The 26163-nt window shown below is 38.5% G+C and overlaps 1 long non-coding RNA gene across 4 annotated transcripts in view; it reads left to right on the plus strand.

The window, feature by feature from the left end:
• Positions 1–26163, plus strand: part of LOC118930950 (uncharacterized) — a 382945-nt gene that overhangs the window by 169004 nt on the left and 187778 nt on the right. The window lies entirely within an intron of this gene.

Below are 26163 nucleotides of genomic sequence, written 5' to 3' on the forward strand. Positions count from 1 at the left end.
GGTTTAGAAGCTAAATATTTGCACGTGGTGAATATTGAGGTTTACTGTGAAAATGAAAATTAGACCTATATAGAAAATCTTGTGAAGAATGGCCTATGGGGGAGACAGTTATCCAAGAAACATCAGCTTTCCCAGATTACAAAAGATGACTAAACTTTAGTGAATGATTTTTCCCTTTTTTACATCATACTAGTCTTCAAGATTCAGAGTTAGTGGCAACTGGGAGCTTACGAAGGAAAGTGAGCTGACTTACACTCCAAAGAGGCAGTTGTAAAAAGAGCAGTCTTCATAAAGGGTGTGATAGCTCAGTGAGGTATTGAATGAACACTCGTTCCTGCTTATTAACTGTGTGGCTTTGGGCAAGTTATTTAACCTCTCTGAGCCTCAATTTCCTCATCTGTAAAATAGAGGTAATAAGACTTACCTTGCTGTATTTTGTTGTGAGCATTAGATGTTTATAGTATAACAATGTCTGGCAAAATAGTTGGCCCTCCGCAAGTGCTATTTGTTTCCCTTCCTGTCTCCTTGCCTTGTTCTTCTTACTTTGTTCTTGCTGTCTTACTAGGTGCTGGAGATTGGGCATGCCGCTTTGCTTCTGAGTCTCATTTCTGAAACAAGGAGTTAATGTTTCTAAGTTCCTCCTGGTTCTGAAGTTGTACAGTATCAGAAAGTATGAAAGGAGATATTTGTAGTCAACTATCAGGAGTGTTAATCAACAAAGACATGAAGGTTTGAATGTTAAGACATGCAGCTGTAAGGTGGTGTCATGATGGTGCCTCCCTTGTCCTGTTAGTAGCATTTCCATGTTGAATTTCACAAGATCTTGGAAGCTGACCATTTTCATACTTTCTTTGGAATGTTGAGGACTCAAGTTGTAGGATTGTGAGTTCTCTGTTGGTAGAACAGTTCCATAGTCTATAGACATTCTCCAGTTTCTGGATTTGCTCTAGAGGACCTTTATTATTATGGGGCAGGGAGATTCCCGAAGGCAAGAAATCAGTGTTATAAGTCTCTGTAATCCTGGTGTCCAATATACTGCCTGGCATATAGTAGGTGCTCATTCAGAGTTCTGATATGAATAAATAAAGTTGGATTTTATCTACCCATACTAGAGCTTTCTTTACACCATTGTATTTATTATGATGCAAATCAAGTACAGATTAACTAGCAATCTTCTTCATGTAGTTTGGAAAGGTAGATGTGAGAAGGTTGTCCACCACTGGATTTCTTCAGTCTGCTGCTCTATCTCTTTACTTTCCTGTATCCTCTGTCCCAGGGTGGTTTGGTGAAATATGTTACACCATGGCTGCTTTATGATCTGGTATTTGAAAGAACTATAGGCATGTGGAATGGATGTATTTTATTGCCTTCATTGTCCCATATTACAATCTGATCTTCACACAGTGTTTCGTATCCTTCTGTGGCTGTAGCTCAGCTAGCTGTTGTGTAGGGTTCTAATTTCTAGGAGTCCCCCTTATCTCTTGATTATCTGAGGGAGACCATCAAGCTTGGAGGTTATTATCTGACTCACTGCCTTTTGGAGATTTTACTGCTCAGTAGCATCCCTACCAGACGGTAGGGAGCAGGAAAAGAAAAAAAAAAAAATTGAAACTCAAACCAGTGCATTTTGCTACTTGGTTACAGTTCTGGTAAATGTCTGGACCAGAGAAGAAGGAAATTGAAGTGATAGGGTTTCTACAGCCATTTGGCTCATTTCCCAAAGGTCTTGCTGGCCAGAGTGTTTGAGGATAGGAAGTGGCTAGGGCGTGATTTCAGACCTGGACCTTGTCTCTCTCATCAGAAAAGATAGGATAAAATCTATAGGTCATTCCTATGTTTGAAAAAGTGGTTGACAGGACTTATACATATAATTACTGCTGGATCACATGCAGGGTTTGTATACTGACAGTGTGGCTGTGTAAGGCAGAAGGTGGCATGATGCTGTTTTTATCCTGAGTTCTTTGACAGTCAGGGCATGGGACAGAAGTATACAGTTTCGGTTTGGCGTTCTGTGACTATCCAGCTGGGTTATTTTTTTCTTTTCTCCTTTTTTTGAGGGTAGATTAAGGCCTAGATTTTCTTTTTACCACAGAATCTAATTTAATTGTGGCATTAAAAACTTTTTTGTATACATGCCCAGAGCTTTTTGGGTTATCGGTAAACTTTAAAAAGTATCACAGTGCTTGTAAACACATATAATTTAAGAACCAGTCATGACTAAGCCTATAATATCCTTTGGAAAATTCTTACTAGGAAGCAATTCTAATTAAATATTTTTTGGTTTCCTTCTTGCATGCTTTATTAATAACAAGGCTGTTAGAATCTTTTTCCCGGTTCCCTTTCTCAGTAACCAGATCTAGTGCAGTTACCTTTAATAAAAAATGTGGTAAACTTGTAATAATCAACAACTAACATGATAAGAGATGAGAACAGTTGGATTCTCAAAAGTCCTAATTTTGCAGGTTTTCTTTTATAATAAACTCAGTCAAAATGACTTACAGGGAGACCTCATTAAACTATAATTAGTGTATTCAAAAGAACCTTACAAGTTAAAAAACATGTTCTTCCCCAGGTTAACTAGATTCCGTTTGTAAAAAGTAAGTATATTAGCTATTCAAGTACTCTCTTGGCTATTCAGAACTATTTTGTTTTTCCTGTCATTTGAATTCCAGATTAAGACAGTTTAATTCTTTCAAGTAGTGGAGAGACTAATATCTGAATGAAACCCCGATAGAATTAACCACATATTTCTAACTGTGCTTTGGGCCACAGTGAACAAGAGTGACTAGGCTGTGAAATCTTATTATTCAGAAGATATGGCGACCCGATTCTTCGTTCTGGAAAATGTCAGGGTCTGGTGAAGAAAAGGTGGTTGTGTTGAGGCAGGAGGAGATTGCAGCTTTGTTTTCACAGGGAGATGGACAAGATGACTCTGAGTACATGTGCTAGAACTGTTGATTGCCTTTTTTCACTTCTGATGCAGAAATTTGAGGAATTTATTTAATTGATCTGACATAGGAATTTGTGTTAATAAAATAGCCCTTTGCCAGATTATTTACCTCAGTGTCAATGGATGGCTCAAAAGTGAATTAGGCTTGTAATATTTCTTGGAGCCATTGTATGTTATGGTCCTAGAAACTGAGAAACTTCTCAAGCCTTTAAGAAAGTCATACTTGATACAACAAAGCAACATAGATTGTAACATCATCATACTTTCTGAATTCCTTCCTACAGTATCAAAGATTTTCAAATATGTTTATTTTGTAAGAACTAAAAGTAGTGTCTAAAACATGTTTAACAACCATTTATTGATGTTGTCATGACAAATAATAAAATGCACAGGAACACAAAATATTTACAATGCATATTTGCCTAATATTTAGTACATGTAAACTTGAACTTACAGTTTAGGACATGAGGTTCATTATCTGCCTGGATGGTAAGTTTTTCCTATTGAGAAACTCTCTCCCCTAGGTTCCACTTCTTGGAAAGAGGCTTTGTTGGTGATTATATGGCTGTTGGGTCAGCATGTGAGCCACATTTGATGTGCTGTGACCACCATTCTTTTAAATGTTTCTCTGCCAAATTTTATGTATATCAGGGTGGGGGAAGGGGATAGCAGTCACCAGGTATCATAAACAGGAGAGAGGTTACACTATCTTCCAAAACTGAGTATTGTCAGTCTTGAATGAGTAACAGATAGATGCTGTAGAACTTCTAGCCTCTTCTCCTAGATCCTCATTCTGCTCATGATGGTTAATATTTGTTATAGAGTATCTTCTAAACTGGTGAAAGGCTTAATGACCTTTCATGGTTCTTAATTCAGCCCTTTCTATGTCACCAAGTTGCCAAGGAGCAACTTTGTTGTCTAAAATTTATAATTTTTAAAGTACTGATAGCAATACTAAGTTAACAGTAAGTGATTTTAGAAAAAATATGTTGCGAAAAACAAGAAGTGTTTGTAAAGTATTTTAGCTAATTCAAGATTTATAAATCCACAGTGTGGACTCTCAGGGACTATTAAACAGTACTGCATAATAATCTGTCCCTCCATCTAGTTTGGAATGCTAATGGAAGAAACTGGTATTTATTGAGTAACTGCTTGAACTAAGCACCTTGCAAGTCCTTATGCACAGTAGCCTATTTAATCCTTTGAGGTGGTATTATGAGTTCCAGATTAAAGACGTAGTAACTGAAATTTTAAAGGTTTACCCAGATTTCCCAAGGTCACACAGGTAGTAAGTGCAACCTTGTCCTTTGTGAAACCCATACCCTTCTGAGTATACCACTAGCCTGTTTTTCTAGAATTCCTAGGCCTGAGCTGCTAGTGAAGTAGATAATATTTGTGAAATCATCAGATATTTACACAAATTCTTTATGGGTGCATTTATAAAGCAGCATTCTTCCTAACACAGATATTTACAAACCCATTACCATCCGCCTGTCCTCTCTCAATCAGCTAACCTGGTCCTGAGATTCTTCCTTCATGTGATACATTACACTGATCTTCCATCTACCTCAAAGGCTAAAATGTTATTTAAGCCCTAACTTATCACTTGATGGTTAACTGGTCTCTGTTGACTCTGGTCTACCGTGAGGAATGTGACTAAATTAATATACTGAGCCACCATTTTAAGTCATCCAACATCTCCCAGGTGCCTGCAGATAAGCCAAAACTCCTCAGGACGGCATTCAAGGATATACACAATCTGTCCCCATCTGCTTTTTCAGAATTCCCTCCTCCTCCTACTCTATTTGGACCTGGATCCAGTGTTGCCAAATGGTCTTCCTACGTCTTCACTTCTGTGTAATGCTGTTTCTCCTATTTGCTCAATGCTTGAGAGCCGTGACCATCCTGAGCGTATTTCAGATCCCAGTTCTTTTCTGAAAACTGCTCCTGTCAGCTCTGATGTGAAGGAATCTTTCCCATCTAGGTCACTCTTGTTAAACCAAATGTTTAAATGTAACCATATGTTCTACAGGGCATCATGAAAAGAGAGCGGGTTTGAATACTGACCCTTTTATTTATTGTCTGTGTAATCTGAGGCAGGTCACTTTATAGGTAAGACTCTGTTTCCTTTAAATATAAAGTGGGTATGGCATATAACTATGCCCATTTGACCTACTTTGGGCAAGCTTCTTTTCTTTGTGGCTCAGTTCCTTAAGTTATAAAATGGACATAATAAGAGTAACTGATCTCATCGAATTGATGTGAGAATTACTGTGTATTAATCAGGATGAGTTGGGTTATGCTGTGGGAAAAATCAACACCAAATCTTAGAGCCTTAAAACCATAAAATTTTATTTCTCATTTTTTCTCATGCTACATGTCCATCTAGGGTGGCAGGAGCTCTGTGTCATGTGATTCACATTTAAGGAACTGGGTTGTCAAGGCTGTCACTGACTGACATAACGTGAGCCACTACGGTGGTAGGAAGGGGCTGTCATGATTTCTGCATTGGTTCTTAAAGCCTCTGCTTGGAAATGATGTTCCTCAGTTCCCTTCACGTGTCATTAGGCACATGAGGTAGTATGGCCTCAGCGAATTTCGGCAGGGCAGGGAATAACAGCCCCACCAAAGAACGAGGCCGGGAACCTCAGGGAATGGCACTAATGATGGCCACGTGTGGCTCACTGGGTGATTTTCTCATGGGACATGGCAACTTTTATCTGTCTTCTGATACACAGGCTCCTTGGAGTCAGAGTGAGGGTTGTATTCCATGCCCTCCCTGCCCCACAGTGATCAGCATAGGTCTTCGGAAAGTGTTTCACTGAATAGGTGATTAGAGCGATGCACCCGGTGTCTTTTCCTTTGGTGCTAGGGAGCAATGTAGGTTTCAAGTCCTGGGATTTGCTTTGTACTAAGGAAAGTCTTGGGTAGAATTTATACAACACCAAACCAAGGCGAGTCTCTGAAAGGACCTTACCGCCTCCTGCTGTCGTTTCACTTGAGCCTATGTGAAAGGTGGACTGTGGACTTAGTGGCGCTAAGGTTATTTCTTAAAATCTTCACCTCTTCTTTTCCAAAGGGCAATAGTCAAAGGCTGGGATTAATTTCTGATCAGCCTTAAGCAACAATATGTTAAATGGGTTAGGAAGAGGCGAGTACATCGTGTCAGAACTTGGGCTTGGTCAGCCTCAGGAATACACCTGAGATCAACTTATCTAGATCTGCAGGAGAGAGATGAAATTTTCATTTGAAAAATCAACTGCTGGGTAGTCTAATGTCATACAATCAACATCTTAATTGCTTTTCCAGTTCCCTCTACGACATATTTTATTATAGAAAAGCTAGCAAATATAGATGGACAAAAAGAAAAGAAACACCATAAAAGGGAAAATTACCCAAATGAAAAACATCTTATTTCTCATCTTGAATTAATATCTTTTAAACAAAACACCATATACTCTTTCATTGCTCTAGAGAATGTTTCTTACAACACTGATCAATTAACATACTGTGTTATAGTTTCTGTCACTACACTGTAAATTTACAGACTGTAAATTTACATCATAAGCTTGGCCTGATGTTTTCAAAGAAATTCCTTTTTATTAAACAAATTTTAAACAATACATAACAACTGTCTTTCTCTGACTTAGAATTACAAATCCCAGATGCAAGCATGGCTTTTTAAAAGTCATGAAAACAATCTTTAAGTAAACAAAATGAAGTGGGTCACAAGTAAGCGGTTCCATGAGTCTATGGCTTGATGTGCAGCAGGGATTAGAAAGGCATTACTAAAAATCAAGACACTCTGAAAGCAGTAGGTGAAGGGGACTCTTCTTTGTTGTTGGGGCCCTTGACAGAGTGCCAGGGTTGGAAAACGAGTCACATTTGCTGCTGTCAGAGTGTCTTGATAAACCAGAGTCTGTGTTTCAGACAATCAGTGCCTCTGAACCTCAAACAGTAAGTTGGAGAGCTGGGGGGCTGGGTGGCGAAGAAGGTGCCAGCGTGGGTTCCCTCTCACCTGACTCCGTGACCCTTTCCTCCTCTTGGGCACCCTTGGGTGGGCATGTCAGTGTATAAATGGGTGATCTCCTTGTGGCGCTGACTCAGTCTGGAGATAGTCCTGCTGCCCCAGGGCCTCTTCTCTCCTGCTGGCTTCATCTCCTCAGTTGACTTTTTAAAAAAGGCATGGCTGGGGGCTGGATTGGGAGGTATCTAGTCTTACCAAGTAGGCATCACAACCTGAGACTAAGTAAATCAACACAGAAATAGTATATTAAATGAAAGTAAAATGTAAACTGAGGCACCTCGATAACATGACATTTTATATTTGTTTAATGCATTATGTTAGTGTTATTGCTACTATTACTATTATTTTTCCATTTTATAGGCAAAGAAATTGAGGTGAGCAGAAGTTAAGATTCTTGCCCTAAATCACATAAAAATGATGTCTAAGCTTCCTCATAGCTCAATATTACATGTTGAGTGATCTACATTTTCTTTCCTATAGATCCAAATAATGCTGTTTCCTATTTTTCTCTCCTCCCAGTCCCCTATTTCACCTCCAAACCCTCGGGTCTCCCCGTAGTCCTCTGAATATGTCCTGAGTGTCAGTATCTGGGCCCCTTTGGTCATACCTTCTCCCTTCCCAGTCTGACTTCTCTCTATTTGCTTATATTCTGTCTGTTCGCTCAGATGAGCTCAGCTCTCACTGCTCTGGGAAGCCTTCCTTGCTCTGTCCAGCCCACGGCGGTGTCTGTTTCCCGAAGAGTTCCTCTGGCCTTTGTTAGCTGAAGGCTTCTTTGGTCAGTACTGAGTGCCTAGTAGTGGTGACTGTCTTTGTGAGAGTTCATGGGTTAAGCCCCAGTCTAGACTGTAAGTTCCTGTAAGGCAGAGCAGCCTTGCATACAGCAAGCTTCAGTAAACACTGGTACTTTATCTCCTACTTAATATGTACTTTTCCTCCTATATAGATAGATGTAGAGTACTGTATGTCCTGTTATCTATAAAAAAGAATGGTCATATGATGAACATCAAGTTAATTAACATATTGACATAGTCCATACAGGAAGCAATCAGAGGAGATGCCAAATTGATTCCTTGATGGCTGAGCAGTATTTATCCTAGTTTGTTTTAATTAGCATTTCTTCAATAACTGAAATGGGTTTATGGATTCATGGCATATGCCAAGCTTTATAACGCCTGTACAATTTATTTTACGCCACACACTTAAAACACTGGTAGATTGAAGTCACAGTCCAGAAAAACTAAGCAAGACACACAGTTCGATTTCCTTGAAGGCAGGCTTCTCCCCTGGAGCTGAGCTCCTATTGAATGCTAACTCTGTGTCCATTTCATCAAAGCTTTCTTCAATCCTTTTTTTTAGAGTCAAAATAAAGATTTGGATAAAACCCAACTATCTGCAACTTAATCCTGTTGATTTCAAAATCCTTAGCACAAAAGGAAAATAAGGCTGAGTAACTTTGAGGCACATGCATTCTACATATGTTTTCTCCAAAGATACAGGGTCCCAGGTCTTAAAGGACTTAAGTCTGAAGTTTGCAACTTTGGTCATAAAGGATGTTTTGTGTTTCAACAGCATCTGATGTTTAAAGTTTAATCTATCTCTAAATCCATCCCAGGAGAGCCCAGATGTGGTAAATAGAGTCGATTTGACCAACTTCATGGGGAAGGACTGGAATTTTGCCTCAAAAGCTTCCCTTCAGAGACCAGAATCTTTACTTTGGCAGCACACATTGATAAAAATAAATGAGTAATTTCTAAATGTCCATTCCCTTTGGTCTGTGATGACAGTCTTAATGTTAGTTAATTGCCAGCAGGCAAATGAATAAAAGATGCTGTGAGGATTTGCATTCACTGATGAAAGGCAGCAACAGGTAGGAAAGCCTGAAGAAACAGGACAGATAGAAGATATTTTTCTGAAGAATACATAGTTGATTTTTGGGGGGCTTTCTCTTTTCAAACATACCAGTTCACAGGACCATCACAATCACAGCGGTTCACATTTACATAATGCTTTAGCACTTGCTCTCACAGATTTTATTCCCACTTGATCAGAGGGTGTCTGCTTTGTGTGGAGTACCTAATCTTGAAATAAATCATTTACTATATGAGGATTTAAACAGGTCTTTTGGATAAAAAGTACATTACATATTTATGAGCACTGATTTTAAGAATCACTTTGAAAGGGCTATTGATGTTGCTTCATATTTGAGATCTGAACTTAATCCCATTTAATTCATCCTTGGTTTATTTTTCAGAGGTTCCAAATCATGTTTATAAATCCCCGAGGGCCCATTTCCTCCTTATAAGACGAAAGTATTTAGGTGCATGTAAGGAATTTATGAGCCTTCTGCCACTATTCTAAGTATATCGGGGAAACCAATTTTCTGAAATTAAAATGGCAGTCCATTTTGTGTGGCAGTAATAATAATGATGGTGATGATGGTGATGAAATGAAGGGGTTCCAATCCAGTACAGCAGGAGAGAGGAGATTACAGTCTGTTAAAGTCCTTTGATGTCTGCTACGAGGAGGGATACCAGAAATGGTATTATTTGCTTTTAAAATACATTATTGCTTGAGTGTCCCTGATTTTTTTAAAAGTTAGAGGGTGTTTATAAAGGTTATTGTCATTAAACCAGTTGCTTCCTGCATAACCAAATTCTCAACAAACTAGTGGAAAACAAAAGACAATTGCATGTAACTGAAATTATTTTTTGAGCTCCTGGGAAAAGAAAGAAAAGATAGAGTAAACATTGTTTACTGATTGCTGCAGTTCAACTCCCATCAAAGATTTTGCTTTTTTTACTTGAAAATAAAATTACTAGGAGAACGCTTTTTCTCCTCTTTTAAGAAAAAAGAGTTAAAACAAAACAAAACAAAAAACCCAAAGCAGGGGCAGCTTTGTAAGGCCCCTGGTGCCTGAGTAGAATTGCTAACTGGTTCCTGCTCTCTCGGTGCTGGGCTGTCTGTATTCACTGTATCACAAGCTTGAAGCCAGACCTCATTTGACTGAGCCAAAAAATGGTCCTTTTGTTGCTGTTTTTTTCCCCAGTGTCATCTCTCATGGTTGCCTAGGCAACCAGTGTGTATCCTTTCAGCATAGGTTACTGGGCCCCAGGAAGGAAGTGCTCCAGCACTGGCCTGCTATTTTTATAGAACCGTTACATAATACAATCTATTAAAGCTTCCTCTTGGTGTTTTATTGCACAAAGGGGAAATTAAGTTTGATGACTCCTAAATGTTGGATGGAGGATGTCAGGTGACTGGGATTGTTTGCCTCAGGCCACATAGCAACAATATTCCTATATGCAATCCAAGGAGAGCCCATATACAATCATGCCCTTGGCAGTGCTCGCCTGCCTGTGGGTCGCTGGAGGAAGCTGCGCTCTCAACTGCTCAAGGCGCAAGTTTTGTCAGACTGCACAATGCTCCCTGTCTGGTCGGATGGTGGCAGACAATGAAATACTGTTCACAGCTAAGGCAAAGGGAATTTTAAAGGTGTAGCACATGTGCTGTATGTAGGTGGGATGCTCACTGGAAAAGAGAATTGGATGGAAGGGCCGAGGACCAGGATTCTCTCCCCAGGAGTGCAGCTGAAGCATTGTGTGAGTGCTGTGCACATGACTGTCCCACCCAGTCAGCTGTGCTTCTGGCTGACTCTGAAGTGGTCCCAGACAGGGAGACATCTGAGAGGGAGGGCATGATAGTAAGTGGCTTTTTAGTGGAGCCCACCAAAGGCCGCAGAGTCTCTTGCATTTGCGACACAACTTCAGGGATTCTCCACTTGCTGCAGGAACCAATACCGTGTGCAAACCCTTCACTCCTTTCATTCCCCACTTACTAGTTACAGTTTGCCACCAGCCTGAATTAAAGGTGTAAATAAAGAAGGTGTTCATTGGGATCAGAAGTACTGTCCCGGAGCAGAAATGAAGATTTTTGGCCATGAGTGACCTGACTTTGGAGTTCCCTGGACCAGAGAGCCTCTGAGCTGGCCACTCTTGCCCATCTCTTCACAATCCCTGTCTGCTATTTTATTCACTCCCATCACTTCAATTAAACCTAGAGGCCCATGACTCTCAAATCTGTGTCTCCAGCCTGCTTCTCTTTGAGGCTTAGTGGTCCTGTATTCCCAGCTGGCTGCTGGAGATCTTTTTCTGGATGTCTCACTTTTTTGCTTCAAGCTCACCATATCTAACATGGAACACAATTCCTGAGTTTCCCTAAACCTTTGCCAATTCCCTGGTTTCCATGAAGAGCCAAATTCAGAGAATGCAAAGTGTTGCTGATCATCTGGTCTAGTCTTCCCATGTTATAGATGAAGAAGTTGAACCTGAAGAGGTTGGGTCATTTTCTTAAGGTCATCCAGAGAGTTGAGAACAGAGGGAAGAACTCTTTATGATGGACCCCTACTCCCTTTCTGTTTGGTGTTTCTAGAAATTTTGAGCCCTCCTCTCTCACCCAGACTTCTCAATCCTTCTTTTTCTGATTTCCAATCTAGTCTTTCCTATTTTCACTCTTCCACAATAACTGAGATCCTTATCTGCATCAACATTAGACTGTTTTAGTTTTAAATTGCTTGCTGCCTTTGGCCTCTACCCTTTGAATCAATATTGCATTTTACCTCTGGAATAATCTCACAACTTTATCATGCCACTCAGTTACGCAAATGCTTTTGATTATTATGTCTTTAAGTCTGAATCTACCTCTCCGTAATCTGACCCTCCCACCACGAGTTTACCTTTCTAGCTTTATCATCCATCCCAGGCAGTAGCCCTCTGCTCAGCTGGTTTGCTTTATTTGCCATTCTTTTTTTCACTGGTTAGAGGTTCATCGACTGTTTTCCTTTTTTAATGCTATTGCCTCAGACAGGATTATTTCTGATGAATTATTCACACTCTTATTCTCTAGGGTTTCCATAAGTTTGAAAATGATATGGATAGAATAGTAATGAACATTTCCTGCAAACCATCAGCCACTCATTCAGAACAGTTCATTGAGTATTTACCTCATGCTCAAGCAATAATCAAAAAAGGTATGACACTTGCTGTTTTGGACCTTATTAAGAGCAGAAGGTAGGCATTACATAAAAACTACATAGCCATCAAATATATGATTACACGAAAAACTAATTCATCACAAATGTTTTAAGGGCTATGAAGCCTAAGTGAGTGCATGAGAGCAAATCAGGGCGGGGAGTGGAGGTGAGGGCGGGGGGAGAATGGGGTTTAATACAGACTGGGAATTCAGAGAAGAATTTCCTGAGGAAGTGATATTTATACCAAAGCAAGAAAACAAGAGAGGGTTGGAGGAGCAAAGGGGCGACTAAGGGAGGAGGAAAAGCCTCTCCAGGGTGGGAGAACAGGATGGTGAGAGCCTTTAGGGAGCCAAGCTCCAGAAGTTTTGCAGCAGCTGAGAGAAGGCTGGAATGCTGAGCCCTGAGCCTGTGGGGCAGGTGATCATGTGTGTGTGTATAGCAAGGTTAAAAAAAGTGCTCTGCGATAGCATCCCATCCCTTTGCAGGTTTTACAGTCCAGAAGAAGTCCAATCCTTTTGTTTTTTGGGGAACCCTTATTTTTGGTGAAATTCCTTCTCAGAGAAGTACAGAAATGTGTATCCATAATAGTGTTTACTTTCTTTGTTTTAAAGATGTAATAATTGAGGAGGCTGGGGATGGGGTTTGAGCTTTCCTCAACCCACTGGCCTCTGCAGCGAAGTTGAATTTATTACGGTTTCTTATCCTAGGAATTTGACCTTATTTCCCCTGTGGGAAGAAGCTATTTTTTTTTAAAGTGTAAACTCAGTCTCAATAGCTATTTCACTCCAGAAGAGCAGACTAAGAGAACTTCTAATTGTTTAACTTATATCCGTTAAAATAAGAAAACCAGACACCCATTAAACTCCATCCTCCCAGGCATCGGAAAGCAGAGGCACAATATGCTGTCACCTAATTTATATATATTCCATGAATTCAATTGATTAATAGAAGAAAGTGTAAGATATACGAAAGGTAGGGGCTTACAACTTGAAGGTATAAAGTTCTTTTTCTTAAAAACTTTGATCAAAAAAGCTACTCTACATAGATGAGGAAAATAATAGAGCTGGAATGATGTACGTGACTCTGTTCTATTAATGTAAACAGGAAGGATAGAGAACATTTTTATTTTTTCTTTCCATTTGGCAAGCTCTCAGCCCAGTTTCCTATGGGTGGAAATGGGCAATAAATAGCAGGGTATCCAATGGCCTCTTTCTAGGCCTCCTGGTTACTAGCATTGGCAAGAACATCACTCCCATTTTCTTTCTTCTTATTTTTAGAGTGTTGATTTTTTTCTTTTCTCCGGGTTGAGGGTAAGGCAAGGGCCTGTCATTATCAGGGAGTGAGGTGAACCACAGAGACTGGTTTCCCAAGAATCTGCGCCCGGCTGCCAACCTGGTGGGTCAGTCATCATCTTTAGTACCGAGGGTGGTTTTCCTGTGGAAGTGAGACTTCCTTTAAATTAAAGCACACACACACAAGAGCCATGTGCACGCCCGCCCCACCTCCCTGCCACACAGCCTACTGCTGTTGACTTGATAAAATATACCTCTTGTCCTTTTCCTCTTCTGCAAATAATTCCCTATGAGTTGTACTGCAAGCAAAGTCATTTCTAAGTAATTGCTGAAATGAGTAATCATCACATTTTTTTCTCATGTTTTATGGCGATCCACCAATTCTTTCCTGACTATTAATAATAATATTTCCCTTCTATTAATAATAAGAAAAAGTAACCCATAGTTTTAAAAAGGCTTTGGAATTCCTGAAAGAGAAATTGCTGCAGTATTGTAGGTTTGGGCCAGACTGAGTTACCTGGGGGGGCCGAAGAGGGAGAAATAATAAAGATAATAGTTCTTTAGTTAATGACAATCTGCCTTAATATTACATGTTAGGTGTAATCAATATAAGGAAATACTAAAAATGTGGTAGAATTAAAATGCTTTGTTCTCATTGGCAGAAAAGAGAACTTATCTTTCAGGGCACTTCATTTGAGGAAGGTACTTCTACCTGGGCAAACGAGATCCACCCATTTCTTTTCAAATTAAAATGGTCCTTTTTTTTCATGACATTGGATGCTGTAACTAAGGTCCACTTACAGTGCCTTAGAACTTGAGCTTGATGATCCTGGTCTCCTGACTGGAGGGTCATTGCTGCCTCTTTTATGAATCCTAGCTGCTGTTCACGTGAGGTATTTGAGCATCATTTGAGAAGCTGTAGTAGAGAACTGTGGAATAGCTTAACATTTAATGTTCTGACTAGCCTAGGAGTGATAAGTAGGTTTCTCTGTCCAGGAATAAACAAGATTAATTTACAATTTGGAGGCAGCATATTGTGCCTCTGCTCTCGGATGCCTGGGAGGATGTAGTTTAATGGCTATTTGGTACTATGTTTTAAAATACCATTGTCATTTGAGTCTCTCATGCTTTAAAAATTCATGCTTTCTCAAAAGAGAAGTTGTAAAGTTGCATCATTGAATTCATATAATTGGGGACAGGATATTCATACTTGCTATTAGAGTCCCCAGGTTTATTTCATTTGTGATTGCCTCACTCCTGAGGGTATGGTAAGAATGACATTATATACTTTCTGTCTAGATAATACATTGTATGTTGCTTTGTTAAGACAAATGAGAAAAATAAAATTGTATGGAATTTTTGCTTTATTGTCTGTTGGTAACATTAATAATAGTTGTCAAAGATTTGACAACAAATTCTAAGACCAGCAACTTATTTCCCAAAGCCTCACGCTTTTACAAACGCCTTTCAGTTTTACAAATATGATTATCAGTGCTTTTGCTCCAGCTAAAATGCCATAAGAATTTTAACCACCTTTAATTCCATTATTGGGAATGAATCTACGGTTGCAGAGTCTAGGCCTGAAGGGTACTTTAAAGATATTGTCTGTTTTCTTAGTATGCAGATGAGGAAATAGAAAGGTGAAGTGCCCTGCCTTGGACCATTCACATGGTCACTGTGAATGCCAGGTGGCAGGCCAGCTGTCATTTGGAAACCCACGTTACGCTCTAGTGACTGCTTCCTGGTAGAATCTCAAAGAAGCCTGGCACTGTGGTACATTATGGCACCAAGTTGGAATCCTTGTACTATTTTAACCTCTTTAATCCTCATTTTCTCTCAACTGTAAAATGGTGATAATCATAGTCTCTACCTTTAGGATTCTTATCAAGATTAAATCAGGTAATCTATGTAAAAATGTAGCCCGTGGTAAAACCTCTGTCAGTGTTGGTTATTACTATTCTTAGAATCAGTTTCATTAATCATTCAAAATGTTTTTAAGTCTTTGTTACAAATTCTAACTATCAAAAATAATAACCTATTATAAGTTCATCCCATTTATCTACTACATTTATTAAATGTCTACTATGAGCAAGACACTGTGCTGGGTCTTTTGAGAAATAGAAATATGAATTAGAAAGGGTCTGTGTGTATATGTATGAGTGTGTGTGTGTGTGTGTGTCAGAATATAAGTAATGAGATGGGGATAAAAATGGTAGAAATAAAGTTTGGTGATATGATATATTATTTTGTCTGTTTCTATCCTTCCTAGGACTGGCACACCATTTACTATTTGCCCCTACGAGTTTCTCTTCCAGCGACTTCGCTGAAGTTTTACAACTTCCAATAACTTGGTCTTCCCCTAACAGCGGCTAATCCTGGTATATTCAGGAAGATGGTTAAGACTGTCAGCTACTCCCCCTCCCCCATCTGAGCACTCTGCAGTTTTTTATATGCACTGAAGAGCAAGATTCCCCAGTGCACATTAGCATTTATACTATTTCTGAGAACACTGCCTAAGGATAAGGGTAGATTTTTCTTACAGAAAATTTCTGTCAGATTTTGTTCTTAAAGGTTCTGTACCACAAAATTACATGAAGAGCAGAAATAGGCCTCCTTCTGTGGAAGCTTCACACATTCCCCAGTATTTTCCACCTGTTTTAGGGCTGTTCTTTCTCATTACATGGGGGTTATCCTGTTGCATGTAAATAGATACTATGTTCTCCCCCTTTTGTCTTGCGTACTATCTGCTGCGCTATTACTTATGTATTTTTTTCTTGCTGTTACAAGTATCTGGGTCTCTCTTGTCTTTGAGAGAGTACCAAGTGGTCACTACTCCTTTTTATTTATAATATCATCTCATTAAGAAAGAAAAAAAAACATTTGTATCTCCCTCTCAAGAGTAAGCTCATGGAATATGTATGTGACTTTTATACCCCTATTTCCTTAATATCTATTCTGTGTACCCCCCAGCCCCTGTAATCTGCCATTGACAGAAATCACTTATACACTAGTCATCTTTTGTCTGTATCCAAAGTTTTTGCTTCTGATTTTGCCTTCCCTACTATTCATCATTTCTGGCCTAACATTAGTGATGACAGTTTTTTATTTATCTTCACAGGTCTCTGACTTCTTTCTGCCTTCTAACTGTGAATATCTCCAGCAATTCTCTTCTTTTCTACCCTTGGAAACGCAACCTCTGACATGGCTTCAAGTTATCAGCCACGTCTAGATGACTCATAAATCCATATATGTAACAGACACATGTCCAGTGTAACATACTATTATCAGAAGCTTCCCCATGTGAATTGTCTCCAGACTTTAGGTTGCCCATAGGAAATTATCAATTTAGTAGGAAAAAAATAGTCAAATAACTATTGTATATGATTCAACCTAGTAGTTAGGTTCCCAGGCTGAAATGATCCCTTTCTCCACACCTTCACTTTCTCCAGCTGGCCTCTTATTACCATTGACAGTTCTGTACACTTTATTGTCAGGTTTGTTACCTGCAGACATCTGGAGGAACATGCCTCTCAGCCAGCCCTCCGCTTCTCCTCCATTTCTCCGTAAGGGGGAAGGCTTTAGCTGTTCTCTGAGTTTTCCTCATAGCCGTGGTACTCCTGAAGGGCCACAGTGAGGGAGAGCGCCCCTTTCTGCATTCTGATTTATGCTAGAGCAGGGATTCTTAGATTTGTTTATTCTCCCTTCTTTGGAGGATCCTTTGTATTTCTGGTTTGAAGTTAAAAATGCTTGAGATTAGATATAAGATTCTTTCTCACTCAGTTTTTCAGCATATCTCTTACTATCCCCTGGGCCTATTATTTTAGTTTAATAAACCACACTTTAATTTCAGTAAGGTTCAGTTTTCTAATCTGTAAATTGGGACTAATAATATTAATAGTCCCATAAATTTGTGGCTGGAATTAGTTTAATACACACAAATTGCTTAGGACAGTGTCTGGGACATAGTTAGCCCTTATTATGTTAATTATGCTGAAGAAAATCAGAAGGTTCATTATCATGTTGTGATGGGGTCAAATTTCTTTTGTTGTTTCCTGTATTTTTGCCAAAACAAAATAAAAGAAAACCACACTCAAAATCTGCAGCTTTTAAAGGATTCATCTTTAATTCTGGGCCTGTAAAAAGGTTTTGGTTAATTTTTACTTGTCTTGACTCAGTTTCATCCTTCTTAATTATAGTGTGCTTTAAGGATGATTTGAAAAAAAAAAACTAAAAGAAAAAGTACTCTTTAGGAGGTATTTAATATCAAGTATTCTAATAAAGGGTTGCTATGAAGAAAATCTTCTGGTAAAGGTGATTCTCAAAGTTTAGTTTGCTGAAATGGCCCAAGAAACATAGTAAGGGATTTGTGCTGCGGTAATGTCTTTGAAGTCTAGTCGCCTGCCTTTAATTTTGCAGTAAGCGCCTAATCTCATTAGATTTCATACACTCAGTGTTTGCACTTGCACAAAAGCTGTCCAAACAAAGCCAAAATGTTGACACCATCGTCCTCTGATGTCATTTAGAATGAATATATTAAACACACTTGCACTAGCATTGCATTAAACTAAGAAATAAATTTTGAACTTTGAACTCAGCAGGATAAAGAAGCTTTACTTGATAGCTGAGCAATATGTGTTCAGAGAATCCAAACTTGCAAACATTCTCTACATACAGTAGGCACTGCACAAGCAAAGAATTAAAGTGAGGAGCGGTCCTGGTGATAGGGACCGAAATGGAAGGTAAAGTGGGCTGGTGGATTTGCTTTGAAATTCACTGAATAAACTGATTGAATTTGTTTCTGAGAAGGGTTCACAATGAGAAAATATCTCCTAGCTAGTATGTGAATTGGAGATGTCTTTATTCAATTCACTTTACTAAATTTACAAGTTTAGAATTTCCCCTTAAAAATCTGGCCATCTTATCTTTTATTCAATGTTCAGAAGCTGAAGATTATAGAGAGCTCAAATGATGCAACTTCTTTGTCCTTTCTCATAAAATGAAGATAGCAACACGGGTGGAATTGAGAACTAATTAAATTGGGCAAGGGTATTTAAGCTGTTTCTAAATAGAGAGGTCTGAAGAGAACTAGATCTCCTTGTAAAATATGTATAGCTGTTTACAAACTTACTTAATCTGCAACACAGCCATCAACTAGGAAATATGTGCCAGCAGCTTGCAATCAAGGAAAATATTTATCACAAAATTCATATATATATGACTTTGTGCCTGTTCCTTACTGAGAATCTCATAGTCCTCAGCCCTACTACCTTCACTCTTACTTTGCATGTTTTTTTGCTTGCGCATTTGCTTTTGGCTTATAGTACAGGATTTTTAAAGAGGCACTATTTGAAATCTGTTACACTAGTTATTGTCAGAGTGCCATTGAAGATGTTATCTATTTTATCTTATGTCATTCTTTTTACGAACACCCTAAAAAAAATTCGTTAGGTCTTCTTAGGAGGGATAGTGATTTTTCTGAAAAGCTGGCTTGTTTTTATTTTCTGAGCAGTGTGAACTCATAATTATTTGAGCACCTTTTCATCTTTGCTAAGGTTTCAGGAAGCTGTGAGCTCTATTTGCCACTTAGTGACAGCAATTACAGAGGGCTACAATCTGTGTGTGTTACTTCCTCTTGGCTTTATTATAAACCTCTTCTTATTTGTCTTTTGCTCAAATTCCCTCAGAAATCATTATCTTTTTAATTGCATAATTATAAAAGCTGTCACAAATCCTTTGTGGAAAGGGACATATATGCCCCCATTCTTAAATTCATACATTAATATATTCATAGACTCCTACTTGCCACATGAACGGTTATATGGCTTCCAAAGCCATGACAAATTAGAAAGGAGATGGATGATTGCTGGAGAAAGGACAGCAAGACTGTCAACTGATATGACAACTGCTGCTCTCCACTGGGGTCCCCAGCAAACTGTCATTAGAGACAGGTGTGAGAACTCAAAAAGCACAGCTGCCCAAGAGCATTCAGTGCAGGGCTGTCTCTTTAATGCACAGATTGGTAAAAAGTTGCAGCTCAGCACATGCTATTATAAATGAGCTCAGCAGCAAGATAAGATTATATTATACACACATCTTTGTCTGACAAGGCAGTGTTCTGCTAATAAGCAGAAAGATGTACCTAAAAATTTGGGTCTCTTTAAAGATTAAACTTGGGCTATTGAGAAAATTAACTTAGCAGAAAAAACCCTTACTTGTTAGTGAGGCTAAATTAAAGTGTTCTTACAAAGGCATCACATGTAAGACACCCAGTGCATGACCAGGTTTACAATTAGTACTTGGCTTCTGAGCAAACCACTGCAATCAGCATGTTCAAGAAGATGGGCTGCTGCGTTGCGTCACATGAACTGCCCTGCCATCAGTGACATCTTAGTCTCACTGAGGGTGACAGTCTGAAGATGATTCATCATCCATGACCAGACATTTTATTATTAAGGGTTGAGTGGGAATTTGGTTCAGATGTAAGTTGGATAATAGCAAGCTAGTGTCCCTCTCTTTGACTCAACTATCTTTTCTTTTCATGAGATGCTAGAAGGTCCTTACCTCCCTGGCCTGCAGGAGGAGGGGTGCATATTGCAGTGAGAGGAAAGATACTTGATTTCCACTTGTGAATGAACATGGGCAATAGAGTTATTACCTGTGCTAGCATGGCACAGTGCTAAACTGGGTAGACTCTGGAGGAGAACTCTGATTTAAATCTTGGCTGTACTGCTTCATAGGTGTGTCATCTTAGACAAGTTACGTAACTTCTCTGTGTCTTAGTTTCACCAGCTTCAAAATGGGGATGGGAATATCCCATACCACAAAGAGTTGTTGTTAAAGTTCCTGTAAGTAAAGTGCTTAAAACAGTGCCTATGTTAACTATATTATGTGTTTTGTAAATGACAAATATTAATTATTAAATATTACCATTATTACCAGTGAAGAAGAGAGAAATTTATTCAGCTTCTGCGGTGATATAACTTACTCCTTTCTTTTCATATTACATTAATTTTTCTCTTCATTTTTTCAAATTTGTGAGTATCTTTACCTATTCTGTTCATGTGCCTTTAAAAGCACTTAAAGGCAAAACAGTGTGGAGAAGTAGACTTGTGTCTTGGCAGTAAAAGTTGGTGGGTTTTATTAAGAATGACTCCCTATAGCAAAGCATAGATTTCACTTTTTAAAAATTTTATTTTAAGTGTGGCTTTAATCTCATTTTAAAAGCAACATAACCACATTACAAAAATTTGTCTATTCTTTATTTAGTTCAACCACATGAACAAAACCACCATTATGGAATAAACTATATGGTATGTTTCCATCTGGTCTCTTTTTTATATAAGGGCATGTATGGGTATTTGTATGTGTTAGTAACAGTGATTCTCAAACTGTTTTTTTCCTGCCATACTTAATGGATGTTTACTTAAACAAATGCTCAAAATATCCCTATAAGCATTTCCTAGCATGTTGACTGTATTCTACCTCACTACTGAAGTATAAGTAAAATTGTTTGCAAGTTTGAACATCTTAATAGATTTCTTGCAACTCCCTATCAATACTTGAGCTCATTACTAGTTAAATGGTTATAGTAATGCTGAATGGGCAAATTTGTGTTCTGCCTTTTCATTTACTAATATTTATAAGCGTTTTCCATGTAATTATGAGTTTTAGAAATTGTTCCTATGAAAATCTCTCAAATATATACACGCACACACACATACAAAGGGAAAATACAATGAGCCCTACAGGCCGTCTCACCCAGAGTAAGTAATTATTTACATTTGTCACCCTTGCTTCATCATTCTCCTTTCTCTCTCTTTGGTGGAAGTATTTTAAAGCAACTCTGAGACACTGTGCCATTTCACCCCTAAACTTTCCAGCACAGGTCTCTAAAATAAGTAATTTTTCACATACCCACAACGCTTAGGATCCAGCAAGATCCATATATTGCGTATGGTTGTATATCTCTTAAATTTTTAAAAGCTAAAACTGTGTCATGGAACATGGTAGCTACTGTCCACAATAGCTTTTAAAATTTAAACTAATTGAAAGTACATTGAATTAAGAAACTCAGACCGTAAGTCAGGTGCCACATTTCAAATGCTCCGTAGTCAATCATGTCTGCTGATGGCCATACTGAACAGTGCGGGTGCAGAGCATTTCCATTCTGCAGAGAGTGCTGTTGGACAGCAGGCTCTAGAAGACTGACTTCTTCCCATCTTGCCCCCAGATCACTGAGTTATTGAAGAAACTAGGTCAATTATCTGTAATTCTGTATTGCTTATCGACAGTTTAATTTATTGTTTTCAACCCAGTATTTCCTGAAAGTTTTATCTAAAAGCTTGTTTAGATTCAAATTCAACTATATATATATATATATATAATTGACCTTTGAAAACAGGAGGATGAGGGGTGCCAACCCCTCCCAGGCAGTTGAAAATCCCTGTATAAATTTTGACTCCCCAAAAACTTAAGAATTAATAGCCTACTGTTGCCTGGAAGCTTTACTGATAACATAGTCAATTAACATGTATTTTGTATGTTGCATGTATTATATATTATATTCTTTTAACAAAGTAAGCTAGAGAAAAGAAAACATTTTGAATTGTTGCAAATCTCCAAAAGTTTTTCCGATATATTTACTGAAAAAAATCTCCATGTAAGTGGACTCACGCATTCAAACCTGTGTTTTTCAAGGGTCAACTGTTTATATATTTATATACTTGGGCAATAATCCTTCATAGTGGTGCTGTGTGCTTCAGTAGTCATGATTTTTATGATCACATTTTATTTCATTGAGTATATGTACAACAATATTATACTTAAGTTATCTTTTGTTAGTGGATATTGTTTCCATTTTTTGACTTTATATATAGTAGTATCTCAAATATTTCTGTGAATAGAGATATATTTAATTCCTGTATTTTTATATCCTCAGGTTTTTTTTTTTAGGATAAGTGACCAAAAGGAAATGCTATATTAAAGTTAACAGCAGTTTTATGGCTCTTGATACATATATTTAGTTATTGTTGAAAAGGATTGTACCAACTGATGCTGCCTCCAGTAATATGTGGCTACTAATTTTACCACATCTTCACCAGTATTCATTATTATCATGGAAAGAATCAGCCTGTTTTTCAATTTAACGGTGCCCTGCAATTTAAATATGTTTTTTTCCCCAGTCCTTTCTTATTCCCTATGTCCTGGGCAAACTCAAACTGATGAGACCTTTCTCCTAACAGGGTACAGTTTTCAACATCTCAGACTTAAAGGCAGGATGCACCAGGTTTGCCTTGGGCCCTTCCTGCCTAGATCCTTTCGGCTAATAATCCCTTTTCTCTCTTTATGATTCATTCTGAGCAGGCTTAGTGGTTAATCTTCTATTTCCAGTTTCATGCTCTGTTCCTCCCCCTTGTCTAGATCTGAAACATCCTTTCCTTCAACAATTCAAATGTCTTGGCTATTCATTTTCCCCTTTGGTTCAGAAAGCTTTAGTTGTCAATTCTATTCCCTTGTCAGCAACAATTTTTATTCTTACTGGCTTAGGCTGTCTGCCCTGGCTTTCTTTATAAGTGTTTTTGTGTAGAATTTTTGCTTCCTAGGAAGCCCACTGTAGCATAACATAATTAAGTGACAATATATGAGGTGCCAGGGCTTTCCAAGCAGTTAATGACTGGTTGGAAGATTTATAAGCAAGAGGTGAAATCAAAGAGAACCAAACACTCAAGTTCTATATAATAAAGAAATAAAAAATTAATCTGGTTCAAACTGTTGTTTAACAGATATTTGAAAAGAAGTACATGAAAACTTGCATATTAAGAAAAATTGAAATGCAGTTAATTGCTCATTCACTAATACGGCTCCATTTGCACCTTGTATTTCCTTTCCCAGTCTCCCATATTTGTGTGCCTCCCATAACCTTCTCCTTTGGCATTTGCTTTCCAGCCTACTGACCTATGGCCCTACTTGATTCTTCACTGCTCCCTGTTACATTTTCAGTAAAAATAAAATGAGTGTGACTGAGGTCAAATCTGGCTCTGTATACAAAGCTACACATGCAAGATGCTAACTAGCACAGAAAATGTATAATCATGGGAAAGTTAAAATTACAATGAGAAAATTAACTTTGGAATTTCCTGCTTAATCTGTCTCTTGAGTTAGTGCTTTAATTGGATGTCTTAATTTGGCTGTAAGTAAAAAAATTAGAGCTAAGGTAGAAAAGAACAAATCAACAAACAAAAATGTCTACATGCAACTTATTAAGGTCCTAATGAAGATGCACAACAGCACATACCTCAGATGGTTGTACTGAGTATTTACAAAATCTTGTAACATCTACCAGACTGTGTGACTGAATACTTGCAAGGATTGCGCTACGTATGTGCAAAGTGATTTTTAGATACCTGGTAGCTGTTTTATAGCTTCGAACCTTATTTTCTCAGGAGCTCTGAAATAATCATGGGGAAGCTTCTACTTTCTTATTCTATGTTCAACTAAATAGGTATAATAGAACTCTTAGAAGAAAATATCAACCCCAAAAAATATCCCCACCCCATTCCAGATAAACTTAAAGTGGTTGAATGTCTTATATTAGGTAGGTAAGAGTTTAGTGACCATATAACGGACTGTTTACTTCTGAAGGTATCCCCTACAAAATGATTAATTGTAAATACATGGCAAGTAAAAATATAACCAGGGTAATAAGAAGATATGCAGCTCATCTATAGTATTCTATAGCAGTCATCATTATCTATTTTAGATGATAAGATTTTAATCAACTCAGAAATGAAAGTAAGATTTTGAGAACTTTTCACTTTTTAAACAAATGCGTTTATGAGAGCTAAGTCTTTGGTTGTTGGGTGAGGGAATTGGGGTCCATGGTTTTTGAGCTTGCAATTGTATTTAGTCTTTGCACCTGTTATTGACAAAACTTCCAGAACTTTTATTGCTATAATACCATTTTTAAGATGGTTCCAGCAGGCTCAGCTTCCTTTCCTTTCCAAAAATTTCTAAGAACACAGGATCTGCTGTGAGGTACTTGTAAGCCTGACCGCTCACACTGATGTGGGGCATCCTGGTATTCATTTTTGCAGATATTTCCGGCTCTGGAGGATTTGCTCACAGTTACTAACTTTGCTAGGGATTTACTGAAAAATCAAAACTCTGCTTTTCTAATGTATAAGTGGAGACACATCTGACCCTGGGGCAAGGTCTTGCCTCATAGTAGGTTAGGATTGAGCTAGAGCCAGAACATTTGGGTATCTTTAGGGGGAAGTTCTGTTAACTCAAAGTAGCCTAAAGAATATCTGTTTCACCATGGGCATTCTATATAAGGGAGCAGTAAATATCTTCCAGAAGCAGAAGCACCTTTTAGTTAGGGTTGAGGAAGTTGATAATTACTTGTCTCTTGTCTTAGGGAGTAACTGTTAAATAGCTCGCTGCTGGAACCTACAGATTAGAGCACCTAGGAGGTACTTGGATTAGGTATCTTGGATGTGGATTTATGGCCTCAAACTCAGGCATGCAAAAAATTAAAAATACAAGAAAGAAAAAAGGAAGAAGGGTGGTATGGAGGGAGAAAGGAAGAAAAAGGAATTATATTAATTTTCTGTACCTCAAACTAGTCTCTTGGGCCTTTTTCTGAATGGTAGGTCTGCTTTATTTCTGGTAAACTGTCAATTCAGTAATAGCCAAGCATTCCAGGGGTAAGAACAGTTCTGGTTTCCTTCCATGTTAATTCTTTTGTTGAATCTGGAGGGTTGGGGGAGGTGTGTGGCAGGCGAGGGAAGTGAACTTCCAGTCCCCAGCCTTGCATCTCTCTTGGCACCTGCTGGCCTCTAAGGTGCTCCTTTCCATTTTTGTTTACCACCCTCCTGCCATGATGCTCAGTCATCAGGCCCTTGTAAGTTACTCTGTTTCCAGATAGAGTATCCCTAGGTCCCCCACTGTTTCTCAGACACTCATGTCTGGAAGCACAGGGCCTGCCTGCTCTAGGGGTAGATGCCTCTCCTCCCACCTTCCCCCTAGGCCCACTCAATTGCCCTTCTCTGTGGTTACTGCTCTGTGCGTGCAGGGTTCCTTATGAAATCTGTTTTCTTGCTTCCTTGTGGAGCTAGGCACATATTTCCTTTCTTGAGACCCCCTTCAAATTTATCTGAGTTTTGACTCCCTTTCTCCTGGGACACAGCATAGGGTGGGATGAAGTGATATTTTCTGTCTCAGGGATTCACCAGGGCTGTTCACTCAGTTGCTCAGGCCAAAAATCTTCATGTTCACTCTTGAATCCTTTCTTACATCCTGTATCAATTGCATCAACTACTACTGTTTTCTTTGTAAATTATATGTTTCTTCAATAATCTGTTTCTCCCCCTTAAATGTAAGCTCCATGAAAGGAAAGAACTTATTAAATTTACTGCTGTATCTCCAGAAGGATGGTATATGTGCGAAGAAGTTGTCAAACAAGTGAATGCCCGAACAAATCTCCTAAAAAGTACTTTTCTTTCATTATCGTCAACCCTTTGCATGGCCATCTTTGACACTCTTTATTAGTGTGCAGTTTTGCTCAGTGTAAATTCCTAGGCATAGAATTTCTAGATTAAACTATGTGTCCATGAAAATATACTGATATATATTGACAAATTTCCTCTAAAACGTTCGCATCAAATACACTTCCATTAATAGCAGATGGAAATGCTAGTCTTTCTGGTTCTTCAGGAATACTGGGCCAATCAATGATCCTTCAAGATCTTTACCAGTTCATTAGTTGAAGAAAAGAATGATTATTTTAATTTAGATTTGTAGAGTTTTAATATTGTTAATTCTGAGTAAAATGTGCTAATTCTGTTGTTAGATTGGGATCATATCA

Source organism: Manis pentadactyla, chromosome 5, assembly GCF_030020395.1.
Source record: "Manis pentadactyla isolate mManPen7 chromosome 5, mManPen7.hap1, whole genome shotgun sequence".
Classification (NCBI taxonomy): domain Eukaryota; kingdom Metazoa; phylum Chordata; class Mammalia; order Pholidota; family Manidae; genus Manis; species Manis pentadactyla.